The sequence below is a fragment of the Nuphar pumila genome, chromosome 13 (assembly GCF_984573655.1).
Source record: "Nuphar pumila chromosome 13, dmNupPumi1.hap1.1, whole genome shotgun sequence".
Lineage (NCBI taxonomy): Eukaryota > Viridiplantae > Streptophyta > Magnoliopsida > Nymphaeales > Nymphaeaceae > Nuphar > Nuphar pumila.
This window is the reverse complement of record NC_143261.1, coordinates 93131865-93156842: the sequence shown is the minus strand read 5'-3', so window position 1 is coordinate 93156842 and position 24978 is coordinate 93131865. Positions and strand designations below refer to the sequence as shown.

The following is a 24978-nucleotide window of genomic DNA, read 5'->3' as shown; positions in this document are numbered from 1 at the left end:
TCACCATCCATCACCACCACCACTTCCGCCCATCATCACCCACCTTCCAGAAAACCGAACCGGAGAAGCTCCACCACTATCACCATTCATCTCACCACCACCCACCTCCCGAAAAACTGCCTTCCCCACCATCTATCACCACCCACTTCTCGAAAAATGACCCCAAATAAGCTCCACCACCACTCTCCACGATGATTTTTCACCACCACCACCCACCTCCGGACAAACTGTGCCAAAGAAGCTCCACCACCACCCCCTCATTTTTTTAAGGTTTTCTATTTTATATTTTTTATGCTACCCAAACAAGTGAATTTTTTTATTTTAAAGAATATATCATATCAAAACTTAGGCTTTTTCCTGGAACAATTCAATTCAAAGTGTTGCCTGATAAAACGAGCCATGGTAAGCACAATTATGGTGTCAAGAGTCAAGACCAGGTTTCTGAACCTGCGTTTTTCGGCTAGATATCATGATAACTAACAACATTATCAAATATTTACTCAGATGTGTGTGTGTGTGTGTGTGAGCACCATCTAAGCCCAAGCCGGCCAAGAATGTTTTTAGTAGTGGAAACCGTTGGAATATGTGAGAAAAGCTTTTCACAAGTGTGAAAAATGTGGCAGCATCTTTCACGTGGTATGACCGACTTTTTGTTCTGCTGATGGGCTATGCGCTGAGCATGTTAAGCCGAACCGTCCATATGTGATTTTCACACTTTGTGCACATGGGAATGTCAGTGTGAGTACACATACATACAAGCAAGAAAAGATGGATGAGAAATGGAATAAAAAGAGGAAGCGGAGGAAACAGTGCTTTGTAAGGAAGGAAAAGACATCCGTGAGTTTGAAAAATGGGTTCCAACAGCTTGTTTGCTTCCATCTGAAAAATGATCTTGAGAAAGAAATGTTAGAGCAAGACAGAATTGTAATTTCCATGGTGGAAGTTTGTTAAGATTTTTCATCATTGAACAGACCAGAGGCTAAAGACAAATTATAAAGTGTAATCGAGCCACCAGTTTTGGCAACTTCCGCGACTCTTCGGCATTGTTAATACCACCAGTTGTCCAGGAATAAAGAAAGACTTGAATTGTTCCCAGAGAATTATTCTAGAAGAGATTAGTGACTAACAACCAATGACAGAAATCCCAGGGTCAAGTGCCCAATTTCATGCTGCCAAGTTGCATAAAAACAAGGCTAATAAAAAAGGTGGAGAGGGGAACAAATCACCGACAGGACTTGTTTTTCAAACTCAACTTCAGGTCAAGACAAATTTTCCTTTTAAAAATAATAACAGTGAGCAAAAGGTTCACTTTTCTTATTTAGTGGCTCCCCTTGTTCAAAAAATGTGAATTCGTGACTTACAGGTAGCTTCCAAGTTTCTCTAGTTTTCCGTTCACTTAACAATTTCTCGATCCCATGAGAAATTCGGCATAGATCATTTTTAACATCATGATATTCTTGTCATACAAAACCGTCCCATCCACTTGAGCAACCAGGTCATCTCATTTAATGCCACAACAAAATACATAGTTTCCTCAATAAGAAAAATTCTGAATGTTTATTTCGATAAGTTATCAGCATTTAGAAACATGATTTACATAGCCAAAGGCCATTGTCAAAATCAAAATTCAAGCCTGCAATCACACCTCTACTCTGCCTAATTGGATGAAAAAATGTGAATTCGTGACTTACAGGTAGCTTCCAAGTTTCTCTAGTTTTCCGTTCACTTAACAATTTCTCGATCCCATGAGAAATTTGGCATAGATCATTTTTAACATCATGATATTCTTGTCATACAAAACCGTCCCATCCACTTGAGCAACCAGGTCATCTCATTTAATGCCACAACAAAATACATAGTTTCCTCAAAAAGAAAAATTCTGAATGTTTATTTTGATAAGTTATCAGCATTTAGAAACATGATTTACATAGCCAAACAAAGGCCATTGTCAATATCAACATTCAAGCCTGCAATCACACCCCTACTCCGCCTAATTGGATGAAAAAAATGTGAATTGGCGACTTACAGGTAGCTTCCAAGTTTCTCTAGTTTTCCGTTCACTTAACAATTTCTCGATCCCATGAGAAATCCGGCTTAGATCATTTTTAACATCATGATATTCTTGTCATACAAAACCGTCCCATCCACTTGAGCAACCAGGTCATCTCATTTAATGCCACGACAAAATACACAGTTTCCTCAATAAGAAAAATTCTGAATGTTTATTTTGATAAGTTATCAGCATTTAGAAACATGATTTACATAGCCAAAGGCCATTGTCAAAATCAACATTCAAGCCTGCAATCACACCTCTACTCTGCCCAATTGGATGAAAAGGGCTTTCATGCAAGAGTCTAAATGTAATAGGGGTGTGATGAATAAGATGGATATCGACTCCCATGATGCACATGGAGCATGTTTTATAACCAATTAATAAGCACATCCTTGACAGATCTAAACCATGAGGATAGTAAATTATAATGGAACTATTAGCTTGGTTTAAGGTAGGGTTGCATGTTACAATTCACATGAACTTCCATGTGCATCCACACAAAGCGTGTGACACTGTATGTATAGGCAAATGGGTATTTTGAAAGTATACTATCTAAAAGTATACATGAAGCTGTAACATGTAGAAGCATGCAGAATATAAACTGATACCATCTTGAAGAGCAGCCATGATCTCTGGGTTTTTAAAGGCAGCCATCAACTCAGGGTCCTGTACACAACCAATTCTCAAATAGTGCCAACAAATTGATAAGAAGTGCTACCACAACCAAAATCGCAATAATAATACTCAATCAGAAATTAGAACCTACATTCAAAACCTCGCTGATATCAATATTTGGCATTGCGCCAGGCATGGCACCTGGGAAACCTCCTGGCATCCCACCAGGGAATCCACCAGGCATGCCTCCAGTTGCCTTTCTGGCAGAGGATTGCTCTTGCTTTTTAGCCTTTTCATATGCATCCTGTTAACAATGTAAAACAGACAATTTATTTCCAAGTAAATGATAAGGCAAATTTCCATTACGGTTGAAACTTTCAGCAATTTAATCACCTGTGATTCAGCTCGACGATGTTATCTCTCATGCTCAAGTCTCTTTTCCTCCCTTTCTTTATGTAAGGGCTCACATTTTCGACAATGCTCTTCAATTTTATGAGCATTAGGTTCAACCTGCATTGGATCATGACGTAACCAATGAACCATGATATCAAAATGTTGCAGCCACATGAAAGTTGTATGTTCATAATTTTTTCAGCACAAGGAGTTTCTACTCATCTTAATCTAAGTTGAAGCACAAGATGTAGCATATCAAACCATTAAGAGTTGTACCTTCTTCAGTATAGCAGCAATCTCCTCATCATAATCCAATTTTGAAGCAACACGAAGATCCTTTGCTGCCTCTTCCCATTGACCAAGCATGGCCTTTTGCAGAATCAGGATTTATCTGAGGAATTATAATTCATAAAATCAAGCGTACACTATCATAGACATGAAAATATGAGAAAACAAATGTATTAAGTGAAGATTTATTTCACTTAAAGCTATAACAAAACAAGAAATATAACAAGAGAGTGCCTCTTATGGGCTTACAAAAACACAATCTCAAAGAACACAAAGACCACTTATGGATCAATCACACGGGCCACTTAGGGGCCAAGAACACCATAACAAATATAGAATTTGTATAACAAATATGCTTCAACAAGCATAACATACAAGAGAGGTTACACCCCTTATTTATACACAAAAGGAAGGAAAGAAGAGCCATTGGAAAGTGCTCCCAACAGCTAGAAATATAGCTGATAGGAGCACTTTCCAACAGCTTGAAATATAGTTGTTGGGAGTACCTCCCAACTAGAAAATATAACTGTTGGGAGCTATTTCAAGAGGATTATAAGGACTATAATGCCTTTGATAAAAAGAATAAATTACAAAAAAAAAAAAAACTTAAAGTGCCCCTAAAAGTAATATAAAGGACTGGTGTACCCCTAATGGTTACAACTTATTACAAGGCCGTGAAAAGACTAAAATACCCCTATTGAGTATTTAACTATTATAATGACACACACACACACACACATATATATATATATATATATATATATATATATATATATATATATATATATATATATATCTTAACACCTCCCAAACTTACGGTGCCACAATTGAGAGTTTGCCAAGGAGAAATTAAAATCTTGGTGACGGAAGTGCTTTCGTGAAGAAGTCCGCCAATCGATACTCGGTTGGTACATATGACAATGAAATTTTCTTCTTCAAGAATTACTTTCTGACATAATGACAATATATTTCGATATCTTTGGTCCGTTAATGAAACGTATGATTGCCGGCGATGTAAACTGCACTTTTGTTGTTGCAACACAATCTTGAGGGTTCTGCTACATGAACTCCCAAGTTTTCTAACAATTCTTTTAGCCATACCAACTCAGCAGTAGTGGTTGTTATAGCTTGGTACTCTGCTTCTGTAGAGGACAATGACAACTTTTATTGCTTCTTGCATTTTCATGAAATCAACGAATCCCCTACAAAAACACAAAAACTCGTAGTTGAATGACGATCATTCACATCTCCTCCCCAATCAGAATCTGAATAAGCAATAACTTCTAATGGGGAAGAAGATGACAAAAATAAACCATAACTAATAGTTTTTCTGATATATCTAATAATCTACGTTACAATACTCATATGTACTGTAGTAGGAGCATGTTGAAATTGACTAGTAGAGTGAAAAACATGTGCAATATCAGGACGAGTAATAAAGAGATAAGATAAAGCTCCAATAAATTGTCTATAAGGAGTTCAATCCTTTAGAAGTTTTTCATCAGCCTTCCTCATTTTGGTATTGATAACCTCTGAAGTATCAACTTATTTTTCATCAGAAAGCCTTAATCGTTCAATGATCTCTGTTGCATACTTAGTCCATGACAAATAATAACCACAAGGTGAGTAAGCCACTTCAATTCCAAGAAAATACCGTAAGAAACTAAGATCTGTCATATCAAAGTTAGCATTGAGAACATCTTTGATATGACTAACTCCCTACTTATCACCTCCTGCGATAATCATATCATCAACTTAGAGAAGTAATATTACTATGCTTGCATTAGAAGACTTAACAAACAATGCAGTGTCAGTATAACAAGACTTAAAATAAAGTTATGTCATTACACTAACTGAATAGATCATACCAAGCATTGAGAACTTATTTTAGACCGTATAAAGCCTTGTGCAACCGAAGAACTTTTCCATGTTCCAACCCTAATCCTAGTGGGGGTTCCATGTAAACTTCTTCATTAAGGTTACCATTCAAAAAGGGGTTTTTAACATCCATTTGAAAAAGAGGTCATTTTTTAATAGAGGTTATAGAAACAAGAGTTTTAAGAGTGGTCATTTGAGCAACGTGAGCAAAAGTTTCATCATAGTCTATTCTGTACTCTTGACTCTTTTGGCTATAAGTCTAGCTTTATACCTCTTTAATGTCCCATCACTCTTGGTTTTAATTTTATAAACTCATCTACACCCTATTGTTTTCTTTCCTTTGGATAATGTATGAATTTTTCAAGTTTTTTCCTTCTCTAAAGCCTCTAATTCATCATTCATAGCTATAATCCATTCTTGATGGTTCTTAGCAATATTATAAGAGGATGGTTCTACGTATGAATGGATGGCCATTAGACATGCTTTATACTTGGGTTCAAAAGAGTCCTATGACACGAATCTAATCGAGCTTTGGAAATCCTCATGGATTTTCTAATACTAGATGAATCTATGTCTTGAGTTTGAAAATATGCTTCCAGGGAACATGGAGGATGATCTTCGGTGCGCCAAGAATAAGTTTGAACTTCGTTATGTGAATGGTTTATACCATCAAGACCTTCATTCCCATTCTCACGTTCTATCATGTGTGTCCACATTATCACTCTCATGCACATCATGAATGTCATTACTATCATAATTGACAACTTTATTATGCTCGTTAGCTAGATAAAAAAGAAAAGAATAGTCATAACGTTCTTTGCTTTTATCTTTATCAAACCCATTTTCGTTTTCAAGAAACATGATATTTCTTGAAACATATAGCTTATTTTTTTTAATTTCATAACATCTATACCTTTTTGGTTTTTGGCTTATCCCAAGAAAACACATTCTTGTTGGTTAGGATCAGTGTTATAAAAAACGCACCTTGAGGCAAGGCCCTCTGTGCCTCAAGGCGCAAAAAAAAAATTACAACAAGATTTCTGAGACATAATCAACAAAGTTTTTGTAGGTTAATCTCATATATTTTCCAGTTATTTCAGTTATGTAATAAGTTTATTAGTATATTACTATATTTTAACTTTTGTTGGTTAATATCGTATATTTTTCAGTTATTTCAGTCATGTAATTAGTTTCTTAATATATTTTAACTTTTGTTGGTTAATCTCATATATTTTTCAGTTATGTAATCAGTTTTTTAGTTACTTTTATATGTTAATCTCATATTTTTTAGAATAATCTCATACATTTTAACTTTTGTAGGTTCATCTCATATATTTTTCAGTTATGTAATCAGTTTCTTAGTATATTTTAACTTTTGTTGCTTAATCTCATATATTTTCCAATTATGTAATCAGTTTTTAGTTACTTTTATATGTTAATATCACATTTTTTAGAATAATCTCATATATTTTAACTTTTGTAGGTTAGTCTTATCTATTTTCCAGTTATTTCAGTTATGTAATCAGTTTCTTAGTATATTTTAACTTTTTTTAGTTAATCTCATATATTTTCCAGTTATGTAATCAGTTTTTATATGTTACTTAAAGTAACATATAAAAGTAACTTACTTTTATATGTTAATCTCATATTTTTTAGAATAATCTCATATATTTTAACTTTTGTAGGTTAATCTCATATATTTTTCAGTTATTTTAGTTATATAATCAGTTTCTTAGTATATTTTAACTTTTGTTGGTTAATCTCATATATTTTCCAGTTATGTAATCATTTTTTAGTTACTTTTATATGTTAATCTCACATTTTTAAGAATAACCTAATATATTTTAACTTTTGTAGGTTAATCTTATATATTTTCCAGTTATTTCAGTTATGTAATCAGTTTCTTAGTATATTTTAACTTTTTTTGGTTAATCTCATATATTTTCCAGTTATGTAATCAGTTTTTTAGTTACTTTTATATGTTAATCTCATATTTTTTAGAATAATCTCATATATTTTAACTTTTGTTGGTTAATCTCATATATTTTCCAGTTATATAGTCGGTTTCTTAGTATATTTTATCTTTTGTTGGTTAATCTCATATACTTTTCAGTTATGTAATCATTTTTTTAGTTACTTTTATATGTTAATCTCATATTTTTTAGAATAATCTCATATATTTTGACCCAGAATGATTTTTTTTTTGTTCATATCGCCGACCCCAATTGTTTTGGGATGAAGGCGTAGTTGTTGTTGTTGTAGGTTAATCTCATATATTTTCCAGTTATTTTAGTTATGTAATCAGTTTCTTAGTATATTTTAACTTTTTTTGGTTAATCTTGTTAAAATGTAAAATTGTACATATATGTATATATAATAATATTATATTATTATATATATATATAAATACATTTTTAATTTCTTTCTTTTCTGTATTTTTTTTCCTTTATTTTTATTTTTTGTCTTTATGTCATCTAGTTCAGTTTGAACTAGAATGACTGTTGCTAGTCAAGTCCTGTCCAGACTTGACTAGCAATAGAGCTGTTGGACTGACACAGTCCAACAGCTCTTAATAGAGCTGTTGGACTGTGCCCAACAGCTCTATTGAGTCCTCTTTCAACTGTGTATATAAAGGGGTGCAGCCCCTCTTGTATTTCACTCCAATGCTTCTTAAGCAATTGGTTTTTCATATCAATAAAGAATACATTTTTATTTTTATTTTGTTTCCAGTTATACCCTTTTTAAGGGTTATGCTTTAGTGTCATTCTTGACACTTGCTCTTGTTAATCAAAGCTCGTGTTTCGAAGATCCCCATTTCATTTCATGGTATCAGAGCCGCGGAAGTACTAAATCTTGAGGAAAAGCTGCCTCGGTTTCCATGCCCGTTTGCAAAAGTGTTCGCCACTTGAAGAGAAGTGTTTTATCACTTCATTGGAGAAGATTTCACATCTTGTTGTATTGTTTTTTTTTCTTTCTTTCTCATTTTCCTTCTTGTTTCTCTTCTATCCCTATTCTTTCTCTCCTTGTAATCGATGGATGACAATGATAAAGTCACCATCATGCCTATGAAACTAAGCGATACGAACTATGTAACATGGGCTTCAATCATGAAGCACCATATATGGGGAAAAGGCTTATGGGGGATTGTGGATGGTTCCGATTCGGAACCTAAGCTATCTCTTACTAAAAAGGAGGGAGATAAAGACGTCCCTCTATCGGAAGAAGAGAAAATCACGGCTATTGCCTCATACGAGAAGAAATGGAAAGAATGGAGAATATCTCATGCGAAGATAATGTCATGGCTTATCAATAGCGTTGACATTAAAAAATGCTCAAGTCTTGCCAAATTTGATCATGCCGATAAGGCATGGGAATACCTTAAGAATATGTATTCCCTTAAAGATATTGCACACGTGTGCAACCTCCAAGAAAAAGTTCGAATGATGACACAAGGAGACAAAACTATTCGTGAATATTACAATGGGTTGTCCGAACTTTGGGAAGAACTTTCCCTTTTAGAACCAAAGTGGCATTGTGCCGAAGACATCGAGCTTCGTCAGAAACAACTCGATGTTGAACATTTTTACCAGTTTATCACTGGATTAAGGCCGGAATTTGAAACCACTAAATCGGCCCTACTTCACCGGGGAAAAATTCCTTCTATTGTTGAAACTATTGAAGAGTTAACAATGGAAGAAAATCGTCTCCGGAAAGGTTCTTTAAAAATTGAAGATGATTCCGTTTTAGCCGTGTCTAGACCAGGGAATCATGTTCGATCATATAGGCCTCCTCACTTTAACCGACAAAATGGTGACTATGATAAGAAGAAAGTTATTTGTCATCACTGTCATGAACCGGGACATTACAGGCCACAATGTCCCAAACTTAAGGAGCTGAGAGAAAAAAGAGCTGCAATTGCTGGATCGGAGCCTAAAGATCAGGATGCACCAGTTTCCCTGGCCCAACTAATGGAGATCCTTCAGCCTCTCATCAAAGGTGCCTCTTCCTCATCTGAAGCTTCAACCGGCGCAGCAGCCTCATCTTTTTCTGATTTAGGTAAAATTTCTTGGCTTCTTGACTCTGGTGCATCTTTTCATATGACCCCAAATAATCAAAGTCTATCCAAATGTGTTAAAAATAAAACAAGTGTGTCAAAGGTCTTTACTGCTGATGGGACTTCTCTTGAAATAGAAGGAATAGGAGATTTTGAAAAAATTTATAAAACAAAAAATTTTTTTATTCCAGAAATTAGACATGTTCCCAAATTAAATTTAAATCTTTTATCTGTATCTCAAATTTCTGATTATGGGTGTAATATTTCTTTTTCTTCTCATGGTTGTTGGGTACAGGATCGCCAGTCAGGCAAGCTGATTGGGGAAGGCCATAGAGAAGGAGGACTCTATTACATGGATTTTTTGGAAATGCCGAAGAAAGCTTTTTGTTATAATATTCAAAAAATAGAGTTGGAACTGTGGCATAAGAGACTTGGTCACCCACATATAGCCAAAATCCAACATTTTCCAAATCTAGGGAAATTTTGTAACTCTGAATCATTTGATTGTAAAGATTGTATTCTCGGCAAAATGAAAAGATTACCATTTCAGAACAGAACCTTTTTCTCTTCAAGACCACTTGAATTAATACACTCGGATGTTTGGGGTCCTGCACCAGTAATTTCTAAAGGAGGATTTGTTTACTATGTTATTTTTGTCGATGATTTCTCCCGACATACGTGGATGTACTTTCTCAAACATAAGTCTGAAGTATTTTCATACTTTCAAACTTTTCATAATATGGTTAAAAACAAATTTCAAAATGATATTACTATTTTTCGCACAGATTCAGGGGGAGAGTTTTTATCCACAGATTTTCAAAATTATCTTAAATTGCATGGCATCACACATCAAAGATCTTGTCCTTATACACCTCAACAAAATGGACTGGCAGAACGAAAACATCGCCATATTATAGAAACCACTAGAACTTTATTAATAGCAAATCAAGTCTCTAAAGACTTTTGGGCAGAAGCTGCCTTAACTGCCACCTATCTCATTAATAGGATGCCATCTTCTTCGTTACAAAATATCACTCCCATTGAAAAACTTATGAACATTTCTCCAGACTACTCTAGATTAAGAATATTTGGGTGCAAATGTTTCATATTTACTGACAAAAATGATAAACTTTCCCCTCGTGCGATTCCCTGTGCCTTTTTAGGATATGCTGAAAACCAGAAAGGTTATAGATGTTTTGACTTCAAAAATAATAAACTATATGTGTCTAGAAATGTTTCATTTCTTGAAAAGGAGAGCTTCTTTGATTTTAGAAAATTAAAAGATGTCACTGAGTACTCCTTTTTGCTAGATCTAACATCAACATCTGATGAATATGACCTTGATTGTAACTTTGATGATGATCCAAGAATTATTGATCTTAATGTTGAAAATGAAGAAGTTCATAGAGATACTAGTATTCAATATTCCAGGCGACAAGAGTCTAATACTCCATGTGCACTTGAGAAATATTCTAACATTCCAACTAGACAATCATCCCGGATCTCGAGGCCTCCAGAAAAGTTTGTATCATACGAGTCTTTCTCACCCACATATAGGGCAGTTATTGCATTAATTCACTCATATGAAGAACCATCCACATATTTTCAAGCAAAAAATGATATCAAATGGATAGAAGCCATGAAAGTTGAATTAGATGCACTTGAAAAGGCTTCTAAATGGAATATTCAAGATCTTCCTCCAGGGAAGAAAACTATAGGATGTCGATGGGTTTATAAAATTAAAACCAAGAGTGATGGTACTCTTGAAAGATATAAAGCCCGTTTAGTAGCCAAAGGTTATGCCCAAGAATATGGGATTGATTATGAAGAAACCTTTGCTCCGGTGGCTCGTATGACTACTGTCCGAACCTTAATTGCCTTAGCTTCTATCAAAAAATGGTCTATTTTTCAAATGGATGTCAAAAATGCTTTTTTAAATGGAAAGCTAGTTGAAGAAGTATATATGAAACCCCCTCCTGGTCTAAGTATTCCTAAGGGTAAAGTCCTTCGCTTAGAAAAAGCTCTTTATGGACTTAAACAAGCACCAAAAGCTTGGTATGATAGGTTTAGTCGTGTTATGATTGATATTGGTTTTCAATTCTGTTTAACTGACACTGCTTTGTTTATTAAGAATTCTGATGCAGGGATCATTGTGCTTCTTCTCTATGTGGATGATATGATCATCACCGGAAGCGATAAACAGGGAGTTGAAACAATCAAAACACTTCTTAAATCTCATTTTGAAATGACTGATTTGGGCTTGTTGAGATATTTTTTAGGCATTGAAGTTGCTTATTCTCCTAGAGGATATTTATTATCTCAGACTAAATTTGCTTTTGATATTGTTTTCAGGTCTGGTATTACTGATGATAAGAAAGTTGACACTCCAGAAGTTGTTAATGTTAAAATGAAGATTGATGATGGAGAACTTCTTGCAGACCCTACTCCTTACAGACAGCTTGTCGGGGCACTTTCCTATCTATCCATTACCAGACCAGATATAGCACATGCTGTTCATACAGCAAGTCAATTTCAACATGCTCCTACTTCTGTTCATATGGGAGCAGTCATGCGTATTATCAGATACATCAAGTCCTCTCTTTCACGAGGACTTTTCTTATCTTCCTCCTCTTCTCTTGATTTAATTGCATATACTGATGCTGATTGGGGAGGTGATCCCAATAACAGACACTCAACCACTGGCTTTTGTGTCTTTTTAGGGGAATCATTAATCTCGTGGAGGTGTAAAAAGCAGCAGAAGGTATCTCTCTCATCCACCGAAGCTGAATACAGAGCCATGGCAACCACGACCATGGAAGTAGTTTGGCTCCGACGACTGCTTGCTGACATGGGAGTTGAAGCAACAAAGGCTTCACAAATGTGTTGTGACAACAAAAGTGCGATCTACATTGCCAGTAACAGAACATTCCACGAACGCACCAAACACATCGAAATGGATTGTCACTACGTCAGAGAGGAATATCTACACGGGATAATTGATCTGCCATATGTCACTTCAGAATATCAGTTAGCAGACCTCTTTACAAAGCCTCTCGCTGCTCCCCGATTTCACTTTCTCTTAGACAAACTTTCGCTCATTGTACCGTAAGTTTGAGGGGGAGTGTTAAAATGTAAAACTGTACATATATGTATATATAATAATATTATATTATTATATATATATATATAAATACATTTTTAATTTCTTTCTTTTCTGTATTTTTTTTTCCTTTATTTTTATTTTTTGTCTTTATGTCATCTAGTTCAGTTTGAACTAGAATGACTGTTGCTAGTCAAGTCCTGTCCAGACTTGACTAGCAATAGAGCTGTTGGACTGACACAGTCCAACAGCTCTTAATAGAGCTGTTGGACTGACACATTCCAACAGCTCTAAATAGAGCTGTTGGACTGTGCCCAACAGCTCTATTGAGTCCTCTTTCAACTGTGTATATAAAGGGGTGCAGCCCCTCTTGTATTTCACTCCAATGCTTCTTAAGCAATTGGTTTTTCATATCAATAAAGAATACATTTTTATTTTTATTTTGTTTCCAGTTATACCCTTTTTAAGGGTTATGCTTTAGTGTCATTCTTGACACTTGCTCTTGTTAATCAAAGCTCGTGTTTCGAAGATCCCCATTTCATTTCAAATCTCTTATATTTTCCAGTTATATAATCAGTTTTTAGTTACTTTTATATGTTAATCTCATATTTTTAGTACTTATTTGAGATTTTCTATTTCTTATTGGTTGTTATTTCATCAATAAAGCATTTCTTTATTTATTTGTATTTTTAGATATTTTTTTATAAATTTTTTAAATTTTTCAAAAAATTTTTGAGGCTTACACTTTACGCCTCGCCTTGGTTTTTGGTGGAGCGCCTCCCTACGCCTCAACGCTTTTCACAACACTGGTTAGGATAAAATATTTACAACAAAAAACTCTTAACCTTTTATAATTAGGAGTTTTAAATAACTTTTCAATAGGGAAAAAAATTTCAATAGTTTTTTAAGGCATTTTATTTATTAAGTAAACTACGGTAAGAGAGGCTTTGGCCCCAAAAAAATTAGAAACATCCTTAGATATAAGAAGTGTTCTAGTAGTTTTGACAATATGTCTATGTTTTCTTTCGACTAGTTCATTTTGTTGAGGAGTATATCGACAAAATTTTTTATGAATAATTCCATGTAAATCAAGATAATTTTTGAAGTCATTTGATAAAAATTCTCCTCCGAAAGCAGATCTAAAATTTTTAATGTTGACTTTAAATTGTGTTTTTTCGTAATAATGAAATTTTCGGAAGCAATCAAATACTTCAGATTTGTGCTTAAGAAAATATATTTAAGTGTATATGCTAAAATCATCCACAAAAATAACATACTATAATACTCCTCCTTTGGACACAACCGAAGCTGGTCCCCATACATCCGAGTGTACTAATTCAAATTGTTCTTTAGATATAAAATGACTAGGTCCATAAGGAAATGATTTCATTTTACCAAAAATACAATCTTCGTAAACTAAATTTTGTTTTTTACATCTTGTAAGAAGTAAAAACAAATATAACTTTGACATACTAGGATGTCTATATCTTTCTATATCAACTTTCTATATCTTTCTTTTCCACAAAATTACAAAAAACATGGTTTGATAATTCAAGGTTGTCCATTATATAGAGATCTTCCCTTCTATAGCCTTGTCTAATCGGCTTCCTGGACCAGAGATCCTTTATTAAATAACCATTAGATAAGAAAGAAATTTTGCACTCATGATCCACAATATAAGAAACAGATAGGAGGTTTAAATTTAATTTTGACATTATTCTAACATTTGGTATATGAAAAGTTTGATGTTTTTGTATATTTCTAAAACTTTTGATTTTTAAAAAGGTTCCATCGACGGTTGAAACATAAGAAACATTTAGATTAGTATGACATTTAGATAGTATGGACTCATTTGAAGTAGTATAAAAAGAAGCTCCAGAATCAAGAATCCAAGAAGTCTTACTGGGATTAATACATGTCGATACGGCCGCATCGGAGAGAGGAAACTTGATTTTCGAACATTGGTTGTAGTGCTTCCATGAGTTGTGCTAAAGACAAAGATCCCATGCTTTTGGATCTTTCATCTACACCATCTCTTTCAAAAGATGGTCCTACAAAAGCCACCTCTTTTCATCTCTTTGTTATTCTATCCTTTTTAGGCAAAACAGCTTGATGTGACCATGTTCATAAAAAAAATGCATTATTAATTTGCCACTCTTCTTGTATTCATAGTCTTTTCTTCATTGAAGCTTCTCCCATAATCATTGCTTCTCCCAAAGTGAGGAGGCTTATAAGCCTTGAGTGGTTTTTAGGCCTTAACATAGCAAAAGCCGATTCTTCATCTTTAATGGATGAGGGTTTCTTTAGTCTATTTTCCTCTATAGTTGATTTATCAAGAGTTTCAACTATGGTAGGAACTCCTCTATGAAGAAGGACCGATTTGGTCCCTTTAAATTAAGTCTAAGCCCATTTACAAATTGATAGAATTGCTCCATTTTGTTGAGAATAGGTGGTTTTATGTTAAGTTCTCTTATATTAGAGGTTTTCTGAAATTTTACTCTTATAAGGACTTAGATGTAATTTTTCCTTTTTGCCTCTCTCTATTTAATATAGAGAGAAGCCCTAATCAAGGTTAACGATATTGAGTTTTTCCGTGCAGCCGTCTCTCTCTCTCTCTCTCTCTCTCTCTCTCTTCCTCTATCTCTCTCTACACAGGTGGCTGCTCCTTTCTACATGGTATCAAAGCCAGCGATCTCGGGAGCGTGATCACGAAGAAGACTGATCTTCACCAACGAAAAAAAATTCAGACTGCGAAAAAAAAAATCAGGTTTGCTGTTGCACTAGTGTGGAAGATTTGATAACAGATCTGGGATGTTACCCAAATCTGTCGTCAGATCTAAGGATGGATGTTACCCAGATCTGTCGTGATCTCCTGGAGCTGTAAACAGTTTTTTATCTGTTTTTTTCTTTCGTGGGATTTTTTTTATCTCCTGTCGTGATTTTCTGGAGATTGACGAGTTCCTGCTGATGCGTGCTTGCTGTGATTGACGTGCCATGATTGACTAGTTCCTGCTATTTGGGTCACGCAGCAGGCTTCTGTGCTGCTGTGTCGCAGCCGTGAGTTGTTGGTTGTTCCTGCTGTTTGGGCCACGCAACAAGTGTTTGTGATACTGCGTGCCAGCCGAGAGTGTCATGTTTTCTGTGCTGATTGTGTGACTACCGTGATTCTGGATTTTTTTTTTTTGTGTTTGCTGCGTGTGATCGAGATATGATTGATCTATTTAATTGTTTTTTGAAGACTGATTGGCAGTTATGCTTTATATGTTTGGGGAACAGCAGTTGTCGTATTCATATGTGTTGCAACTGAATATTATTGTTGGTCGTGGTGTGTTTGGGTGCAGCAATGGTCGTAACTCCCTGTTGGGGTGAGTTGTGTTTCGTGCTGTATTAGTTTCAACTATCCATTTGTCGTGGAAGCAGCAGGAGTGATTACCTGCTGGTTGTGGATTGTTTTTTTTTGTGGAAACAGCAGGGCTGATTCCTTACAGTGGTGGAAAATTCTACTTGAATATTTGTTGTTCTAGTGAGCAGTATAGCTGAAAATTTGAAATGTGATTCGAAAATGGAACAGATTGGGGAGTATAAGGCTTTTGCCAACCCCTTCTCGTATGGCTCTTCTGTTAGGTTGAATGAAACCAACTATGCCCGATGGTCTAGAACTTTTATGATGTCGGTATCTGAACATCGTCGAAAACACATTTTGTTGGAAGGCGAACCCACTGAGAAGTTGGGAAAATATGTTACTTGGGATGAAGATAATGACATAGTTATGTCATGGATCATGAATAGTGTCGAACCCCATATTGCAGATGGATTGATCTACTATAATTCAGCCAAACTGATGTGGGACAATCTTCGTGATACATACTCACAAGAAACGAATGTGAGTCGTATCCTGCAAGTCGAACAAGAAATATATAATTTGCAACAGGGAGATCAGACCTTGGCCCAATACTATGCTTCTGTCAAAGCTACGTTTGAAAGACTTAATGCTCACAGGCCTCTTTGTTGCTCGAAGAAAAAGGATCATCAAGAACAAACCATGGTTGCTCGTTTTCTTACAGGTCTTTCTTCAAATTTTTCTGTTGCAAAAGTTCAAATGTTGACTGGATCAGATCTTCCCACTCTTGCTGATGCTTACAATCGGCTGAGTAGACTTGCGATCTCTCTGCCACAGTCTCAGCCTGTAACTCAGTCATCTGCTCTTGTTGTCCCATCTAATTATGGGCGTGGAAATATTCAGAATATCAAAGGACGAGGACGTGGACGTGGTATGGGAGGCAGAGGAAAGCTTCAATGTACATTCTGTGGAAAATCTGGACATTTAGAAGATCATTGCTGGGATAAGCATGGTCGGCCAACATCTTCTTCATCAAAGTCATATACTCCTAAAGCAAATGTGACTACTCTCGAGGCAACAAATGTACAAAAGAATATCGCTGAAAATGAAAGTAGTATCACCCTTAGTCGTGCAGAATATAATGAGCTGATAGCTCTTCGACCTTTGAGTTCCACTTCTCCTGTAGCTGGTGTTGCATATTCAACCGGAAATCATCTTCATCCGACTGATAGTAAGTGGGTTATTGACTCTGGTGCTTCCAGACATTTGTGTGGAAATTCACGTGTTTTTTCAGATCTTAAGGATATTAAGGCTCAGCTTGGAGTCTCCTTAGCCGATGGGAGCTCCTCCCTGGTTGTTGGTCAGGGAAATATTTCTATATCCTCCTCATTACAGTTGAATAATGTTCTTCATGCTCCAAACTTTCCTCAAAGTTTACTCTCTGTTAGTTGCCTTACAAAAGAAAAAAACTGTAGAGTAATATTTGATCAAATAGGTTGTCATTTTCAGGATTTGCTGACAGGGAAGAAGATTGGTGGAGGCTATGAAGAAAATGGAATTTACTACCTACATCATCCAATGGGTTCTGTTCATGCTGCAGTGGAACATTCATTCAGTCATGTTCAGTGGCATCGTCGTCTTGGTCATCCTTCATTGTCTAAGTTTCAGTCGGTCTTTCCTCAGATTCCTTCCACCAAATCATTTCAGTGTGAAGCATGTCAGTTGGGCAAGCATCATCGAAGTTCGTTCCCTTCTAGTCAGAGTCAGTCTAGTAATAAAGTTTTTGAACTTCTTCATGCAGATGTATGGGGTCCTAGTAAGATTCCTACTAGGACTCAGTGTCGTTATTATCTTGTTATTGTTGATGATTTCTCTAAGTTATCATGGGTATTTTTAATAAAAGAACGATCTGAAGTTTCAAGTCTTATCAAATCCCTAATTCTTGAAATAAAAACTCAGTTTGAATCTATTGTCAAGATTGTTCGCACTGATAATGCTCTCGAGTTTAAATCAAAAGGTCTGTTACAATTTTACCAAGATCATGGCATCCAACCCCAAACTTCCTGTGCCTATTCATCTCAACAAAATGGGGTGGCTGAGCGAAAACATCGGCACCTCCTTGATGTTGCCAGGACCATTATGATTCAATCTAATGTTTCTGCGTTATACTGGGGTGATGCGATTACCACTGCTTGCTATCTGATCAACCGCATGCCTTCGTCTTTTGTGGGTGATCAAATTCCATTACATATCCTAAAACCTAATGCTCCACTTTTTCCTTTATCACCAAAATATTTGGATGTGTTTGTTTTGTACACAAACTTGGCCCTGACCGTGATAAATTAGTCGCTCAAGCTACAAAATGCATATTTATCGGTTATCCCAAAAATCAAAAGGGCTATCGATGTTATGATCCTATTTCTCGCCGAGAGTATGTCAGTGCGGATGTATCTTTCCTGGAATCCTCTCCATATTACTCTATTTCTGGTTTCCCGCTGCAGGTTGATCCAGCTGAGTCTTTTCCATTACCCATACCTCCTTTTCCTTTGGAATTTGTGCCCTCATTACCGAACCAAACTTCATCCTCTTCCAGATTTAATAATCCACCATTGGTATATGTGCGTAGAGCTCCACTTCCGCAAGAGCCTTCATCTTCTTCTTCTCCTAAGGTAAGTTCTACTGACAATTGTGATCTTCAGGATGATGATAACAGGCCTATTGCTCTACGAAAGGGGACAAGACAATATACCTTATATCCCATATCTCATTTTGTCTCCCATGCCAGAATTGGACATCAGATGAAGTCTTTTATCTCAGCCTTATCTGCTGAAACTATTCCTCTGAACTATCAACAGGCAAAACTTGATACTCGCTGGAAGCTGGCTATGCAAGAAGAAATGACAGCTTTAGTATCTCAGCATACCTGGGATCTAGTTGATTCTCCAACAGATGCTGACATTGTTGGATGTAAATGGATATATACAATAAAGTACAAATCTGATGGTTCTATTGACAGGTACAAGGCCAGATTAGTCGCGAAAGGGTATACTCAGACATATGGAATTGACTTCTTTGAAACTTTTTCTCCTGTTGCACGGATGGGTATCATCCGTCTTGTTCTCTCAGTAGCTGTTCAGCATGGTTGGAGCTTGTGTCAATTAGATGTGAAAAATGCATTTCTATATGGGGATCTATCAGAGACCGTTTACATGCAACAACCTCCAGGATTCGAGGTTGAGGGGGAGTGTCAGAAGGTGTGCAAATTGAGAAAGGTAATTTATGGCTTGAAACAAAGTCCTCGTGCATGGTTTCAAAAGTTGTTTGACGTGATGTCAAGCTTTGGCTTTAATAGATCAGCAGCAGATCATACACTTTTTATAAAAAAAACTAGCTCTGGCATAGTTGTTATGGTGGTATATGTGGATGACATCATTCTTACAAGAGATGATGTGAAAGCTATTGAAGCCACAAAGGCTCATCTTCAAAAACACTTTGTTACAAAAGACCTTGGTTCACTCAGGTATTTTCTGGGTATAGAAGTTGCTAGAAGCCGTGAAGGGATGGTTTTGTCTCAACGGAAGTATGTTCTTGACTTATTAAAGAAAACGAGCATGTTGGGAGCTAAACCAGCAAATATTCTCATGGACCATAAAGTTCAGTTGTTTGAAGAAGGGTCAAAACCAGTTGATAGCAAAAGCTATCGCTCCCTAGTAGGGAAGTTATTATATGTAACTGTGACCAGACCAGATATTGCTTTAGCAGTAAGCAAAGTTAGCCAGTTTATGGACAAACCAACTGAGGTACACTGGAATGCAGCCATAATGATTCTCAGATATCTAAAATCCTATCCTGAAAAGGGGTTATTGTTCAGGAAAGGTAGAACTCTGGAGATAGTAGCCTATTCTGATGCTAACTATGCTGGATCTGTAGTAGATAGAAAGTCTACCACAGGATTCTGTGTGTTTTTGGGAGACAAATTGATTTCATGAAGTAAGAAACAAAATGTGGTTTCCAGGTCGAGTGCAGAATCAGAATATCGGGCTATGGCCCAAACAGCTGCTGAATTGATATGGGTTCGCACGGTTCTTCATGATCTTCAGGTGAAGGTTTCTTCTCCAATGACCATGATGTGCGATAACAAAGCGGCAACATATATAGCAAACAATCATATCTTTCATGAGAGAACAAAGCACATTGAGGTTGATTGCCACTATGTAAGAGATATGATTCAAGCTGGTCATATCACTACAAAATACCTAAAGTCGGAAGACCAAGTTGCAGATATGTTTACAAAGCCTCTTGCTAGGCCAAATTTCTCCAAATGTTGTGACAAGCTGAGCATGATTGATATCTATGCTCCAGCTTGAGGGGGAGTGTTGAGAATAGGTGGTTTTATGTTAAGTTCTCTTATATTAGAGGTTTTCTGAAATTTTACTCTTATAAGGACTTAGATGTAATTTTTCCTTTTGCCTCTCTCTATTTAATATAGAGAGAAACCCTAATCAAGGTTAACGATATTGAGTTTTTCTGTGCAGCTCTCTCTCTCTCTCTCTACACAGGTGGCTGCTCCTTTCTACAAATTTGATCTTCACGGATTTCTACATCTTGGGGCAACATCACTTAGGCTCTAAAAGAGCCAATTCATCTCAAAGAAGAGAAAGAACATTATAGTATTCCCTAATGCACATTTCTCCTTTGTTTTGCACATTATATAAATGAGCTTTGTCCTTTAGAAAATAATATCCTAAAGATAATTTCATGCATTACTAGCAAAATCAAATTTTGCCAAACTTGAATACTTCTTGATGTCAATACTATTGATGATCCATCCAATAATTTTTTAATGACCCATCCTCTATTTTTTTCATCTTTTCTCATATTCCCCCACAGGCTTAGACACTTCATCTCTTTGAAGTGCTACTTTCTTGACATTCTCAATCTTCGTGAACATAAGTTTGGGTTCTCTTTCGGTACCATCAACCAAACCCCATAGACCCTTTTCTCATATTTTGTGTTTTACTATGGATGCTCACATCAGATAGTTTATATCATTGAGTCTCACGGGAATGGAGATGACAACTCTTTCATCCTCCATTTTTACAAGAGATAGAGACAGAGAACAAGAGCAAAAAAGAAGAGACAAGAAGGAGATAACAAGAAATGAGTTGAAGAGGTTTGATGGTGCACTTCCTGAGGCATTGAACCAACGAACCAAGCTCCACTCACGGTCTTCTTGATCTTCACGTACAAGCCACAATCTAAGAGATTCAATGGCTTGGATACCATGTAACGAAACAAGAAGTAAAACAAGAGAGTGCCTCTTATGGGCTTACAAGAACACAATCTCAAAGAACACAAAGACCCCTTATGGGCAAGCACGTATACATGGGCCACTTAGGGGCCAAGAACACCATAAAAAATATAGAATTTGTATAACAAATATGCTTGAACAAGCATAACATACAAGAGGGGTTACCACCCCTACTTATACACAAAAGGAAGCAAAGAAGAGCTGATGGGAGCACTCCCAACAGCTCTATTTCGAGAGCATTATAAAAACTATAATGTCCTTGATAAAAAGAATAAATTACAAAAATAATAAAAACTTAAAGTGCCCTTAAAAGTAATATAAAGGACTGTTGTACCCCTAATGGGTACAACTTATTACAAGGACATGAAAAGACTAAAATACCCCTATTGGGTATTTAACTATTACAATGATATATATATTAACATAAGCCACTTATAGATTCCATAAATTTACCTCCAAGGCTGCATTGGCATCTCGAATTGCAGCATTAGGTTTCTTCATTTTTACATAGACACTAGCTGTCAAGATGAATGGAATGGTTAGCAACCCAATGGAAAAATTGCTAAAAGTTAAAGCAGGAAATTTACATATATAATCTAGAATCAGAAACTAGGTTCACCTCTATTTGCATACATGATTGCTGATGCGGGGTTGGACCAAATAGCCTCTGTCAGATGCTCAATAGCTTCTTCAAGATTACCTGGTAATGGTAAACAAGGGAAAAAACATTAGGCTACTTAGAACTGAAATAAGGCAAAAACCAGATTGGTATATCGTCCGGAAGTACCTTCAGAAATTGCCTCCATGGCTTTTGCCTTTGACATTTGGGAAGCATCACGACTTTGTTCAGTTACCTCAACAGATGGTTCTCCCATCTAGAAAGAACAATAGCAGAGAAAACTGGTGAGAAGAAACATCTTTGCACACATTAAGAATATGCATGTGTGCGTCTGCATGTGAAAGCTGTAAAAAATCTCCTAACGAGATGCAAAAACTTTCAAGGCTAACGATGTAGTCTTGCTATAGTTACCTTTTGGGGAGGATCATTGTCCCGTCCTACAGTTTCACCTTCTAGCTCAATGTCAGATTCAACTATTTCACGTTCATCTTCATTTGCATGGGCATGAACATCTTCTTCTTCAAGGTCTTGCATTTCGTCATCGCTTTCACCCTGCACTTGGCATTTCCATTATCAAGGAAAATCAAAAGAATAGCTCTTAGGGGCGCATTTGTGTCAACACTCTCCATGCAACAAAATTGCACCGAGAATGTTACAGATTATCCAGGCAATCAAACAAAAGTATAGACCTTAGAAAGGAAGGACGATGAACTATTGATTTCATCATGATACATCTCAGACGGTGCATGATAATAACTTAAATGTAGTTGATAAACTTGGAAAACAGACTGCATTCCAGAAAAAATTTTGTTGATATAAAACCACCACAATCATCATCAACCAACCATAGCCCCAAATACATGGAGTTGGTTTTGCAAGTTCTATTCCTCCATTCCTTCATGTCCAGAGCTCAAACTTGTTTCCTAGTTCCATTGATATAGATTCAAGAAGGAAATACAAATTTTGCCATGTGTTTACAACTTCACTCCCTCATCCTGCTGCAACAATGATGAAGAATCAAACCCAGCCCACAATAGATGCACATGAAGAAAGCCAACTCCATCAAAGATTATGCACTCACAAAATATTTGGTGTTACTAGCGAAACAAAACTAAATTGAAGAACTCCAGACTCACACTTCCTTATCAAAAGCACTATCAAGAGGGCTAGGTTTTACATGGAAGAAGAGAAATTTGAGTTCAGAATTGATAAACCAGAGAATGGAGAGGGACCTGCCAAGGCTTCATTGCAATGCCTTCCCTAGAACATTCTATGTATCATGAGGACAAATTGCAAGCTGACCACAGACAGCACAAGGTTGCACTTCATTGAAGCTCTCAAAAAAGTTCCAAGTTACACTTGATTGAAGAGCAATCATGATGTCATCATATCGAATCTGGGATTGAACAAGAGGCCCCTTCCATTGACTCAAGCTGGGAGTTCTAATGTCGATGCAGCCAAAGTTTTCCCTAACTATACAAGAGAGGTTTTCACAATTTTGATCCATTTATTACATAATGAAATCCCAGCTTCTACATAATGTCCTCCACAATTAGCTTACTAATAGAAAACCTCATCCATTAGAGAAGGACAAATCTACCACGCAAGGTAATGATGGATAGCATCAGATCATGTTACTAATCACAACTTGTAGCTTGGTTTCACTGAAAGCTCATCTTACAGAGGAGTCTGGATCCATGTTCAGGATAGTCGGTAAGGAGGGGAAATTGCACTGTACGCAACAATGCAATTACCCAACTTATCCGTCTGAATAGGGTGCAACAAGACAGCCCCTAACATCTACTTCCTCACAAATCCTCTGATCATCACTTTCTCTTACAACAAGCTCCAAACTTTCCTTCACAATGGAAATTAGCTAACATTAACCAATGATGGAATTCTCTGATCTCTCACTAAGTATGCTACCCAAGAATATAACGTTTCTAACATGAATACATTGTATGATCATCAGTAGATAATTTGAAGGGAACACTTTATGTCACAATTTCATGATAAATTCTTCAGTTAAAACCTTGTATATACAATTCACAATAGATTTGTCAATCATAACCATTTCTCAACAATGAAGACAATCCAACATCCACACTTAAAGCAACAAAACCACACCAAATTCTGATACCACCACCGATCAAACCTACAACACTGCTTCAAATAGAGGGATGTGCTACACATTATCAACAACACCCATCTCTTACATTTTGCTATTAATCCAAAAAATTGATATACTATACAGCATCAACAATACCTATGTCTTACATTGTGCTACTAATCCAAAAAAAATCTGCTTTTGAATCGCCAATCACGACCATATCAAAGGACACTTTCAATGAAGCAATACAGTGGAAAATGAAGAAGGGAACTCATCGCACTGCGTGGCTCGGCAGACTCTCCGTGCCTGTCTGCAGCATCAGGGAGCTTGGCCCCTAAGCTGAATAAAAGAAACACAAAAGAAACCAAGATTCAGGAATCAGAATCAGAGAGAGAAGAAGAAGAGGAAAAGAGAAAGAGAAGAGAAAGAAGGAAAGAGGAAGGAATGGTGGTGGTGGTCATACTAAATATACCTCTCGAGGTATTCTCTGAAGAAGGCAATGGAAGGGTCACCCAGAATGGATGGGTTGGAGTTGCACTTTTCTATGAACAGCCTCAGTTGCTTCACCTTCTCTGGGTCCATACTCTCTCTCTCTCTCTCCGTGTGCTTCTAGAACCTTCTACAGAACAGAAATGATATAATGGAACATGGTCACGGATCTCGTCATCCGAAATTTTCTCCGCAAAGGGAAATTTCTCGATAAATTAAAAACGGTGTTCTTTACATTTTAAATATGTAAGAAATTATATAACAATTGTAAAAAAATATAAAAATATAAAAACTATATCAAAATATGGATATCACGTTCATGTTGCACTAAAAAAAACGGCATGTTCAAAACAGGCAATTACTTTAAAATGCCGTCTTTATTCAGCATTATATCGGTTTTTGAATTTTATCGCATGATTTTGCAAACATGAGCGATATTCGTTACTAACTTACTATGCGAGTTTGGATCATGACTAGGGGTTAACGTGGCTCAGGTCCATGAAGGGATGGAAGACCCGGGTCCGATACCCCAAACTCGGCTTGTTTGGATAAGTCTGACAAAGGGATTAATGAAGTAGCTTTTTTGGCTAAGGATTCACGGATCTGTAACCCACCAGAGCCTGTAGGGTGAGTCGGGCATGTCAATGGTTCGGATTAAGATTGGATATTTAATTGAATCTAAATCTGTTTAGTTGGATTCGGTAGCACAAGATTAATAATAATCACAT

At 36.3% G+C, this 24978-nt stretch overlaps 1 pseudogene; it reads right to left on the bottom strand.

Moving 5' to 3' along the window:
- LOC149819222 (FAM10 family protein At4g22670-like) lies at window positions 1–24343 on the bottom strand (annotated as a pseudogene).
- Window positions 24344–24978: the final 635 nt, after the last annotated feature.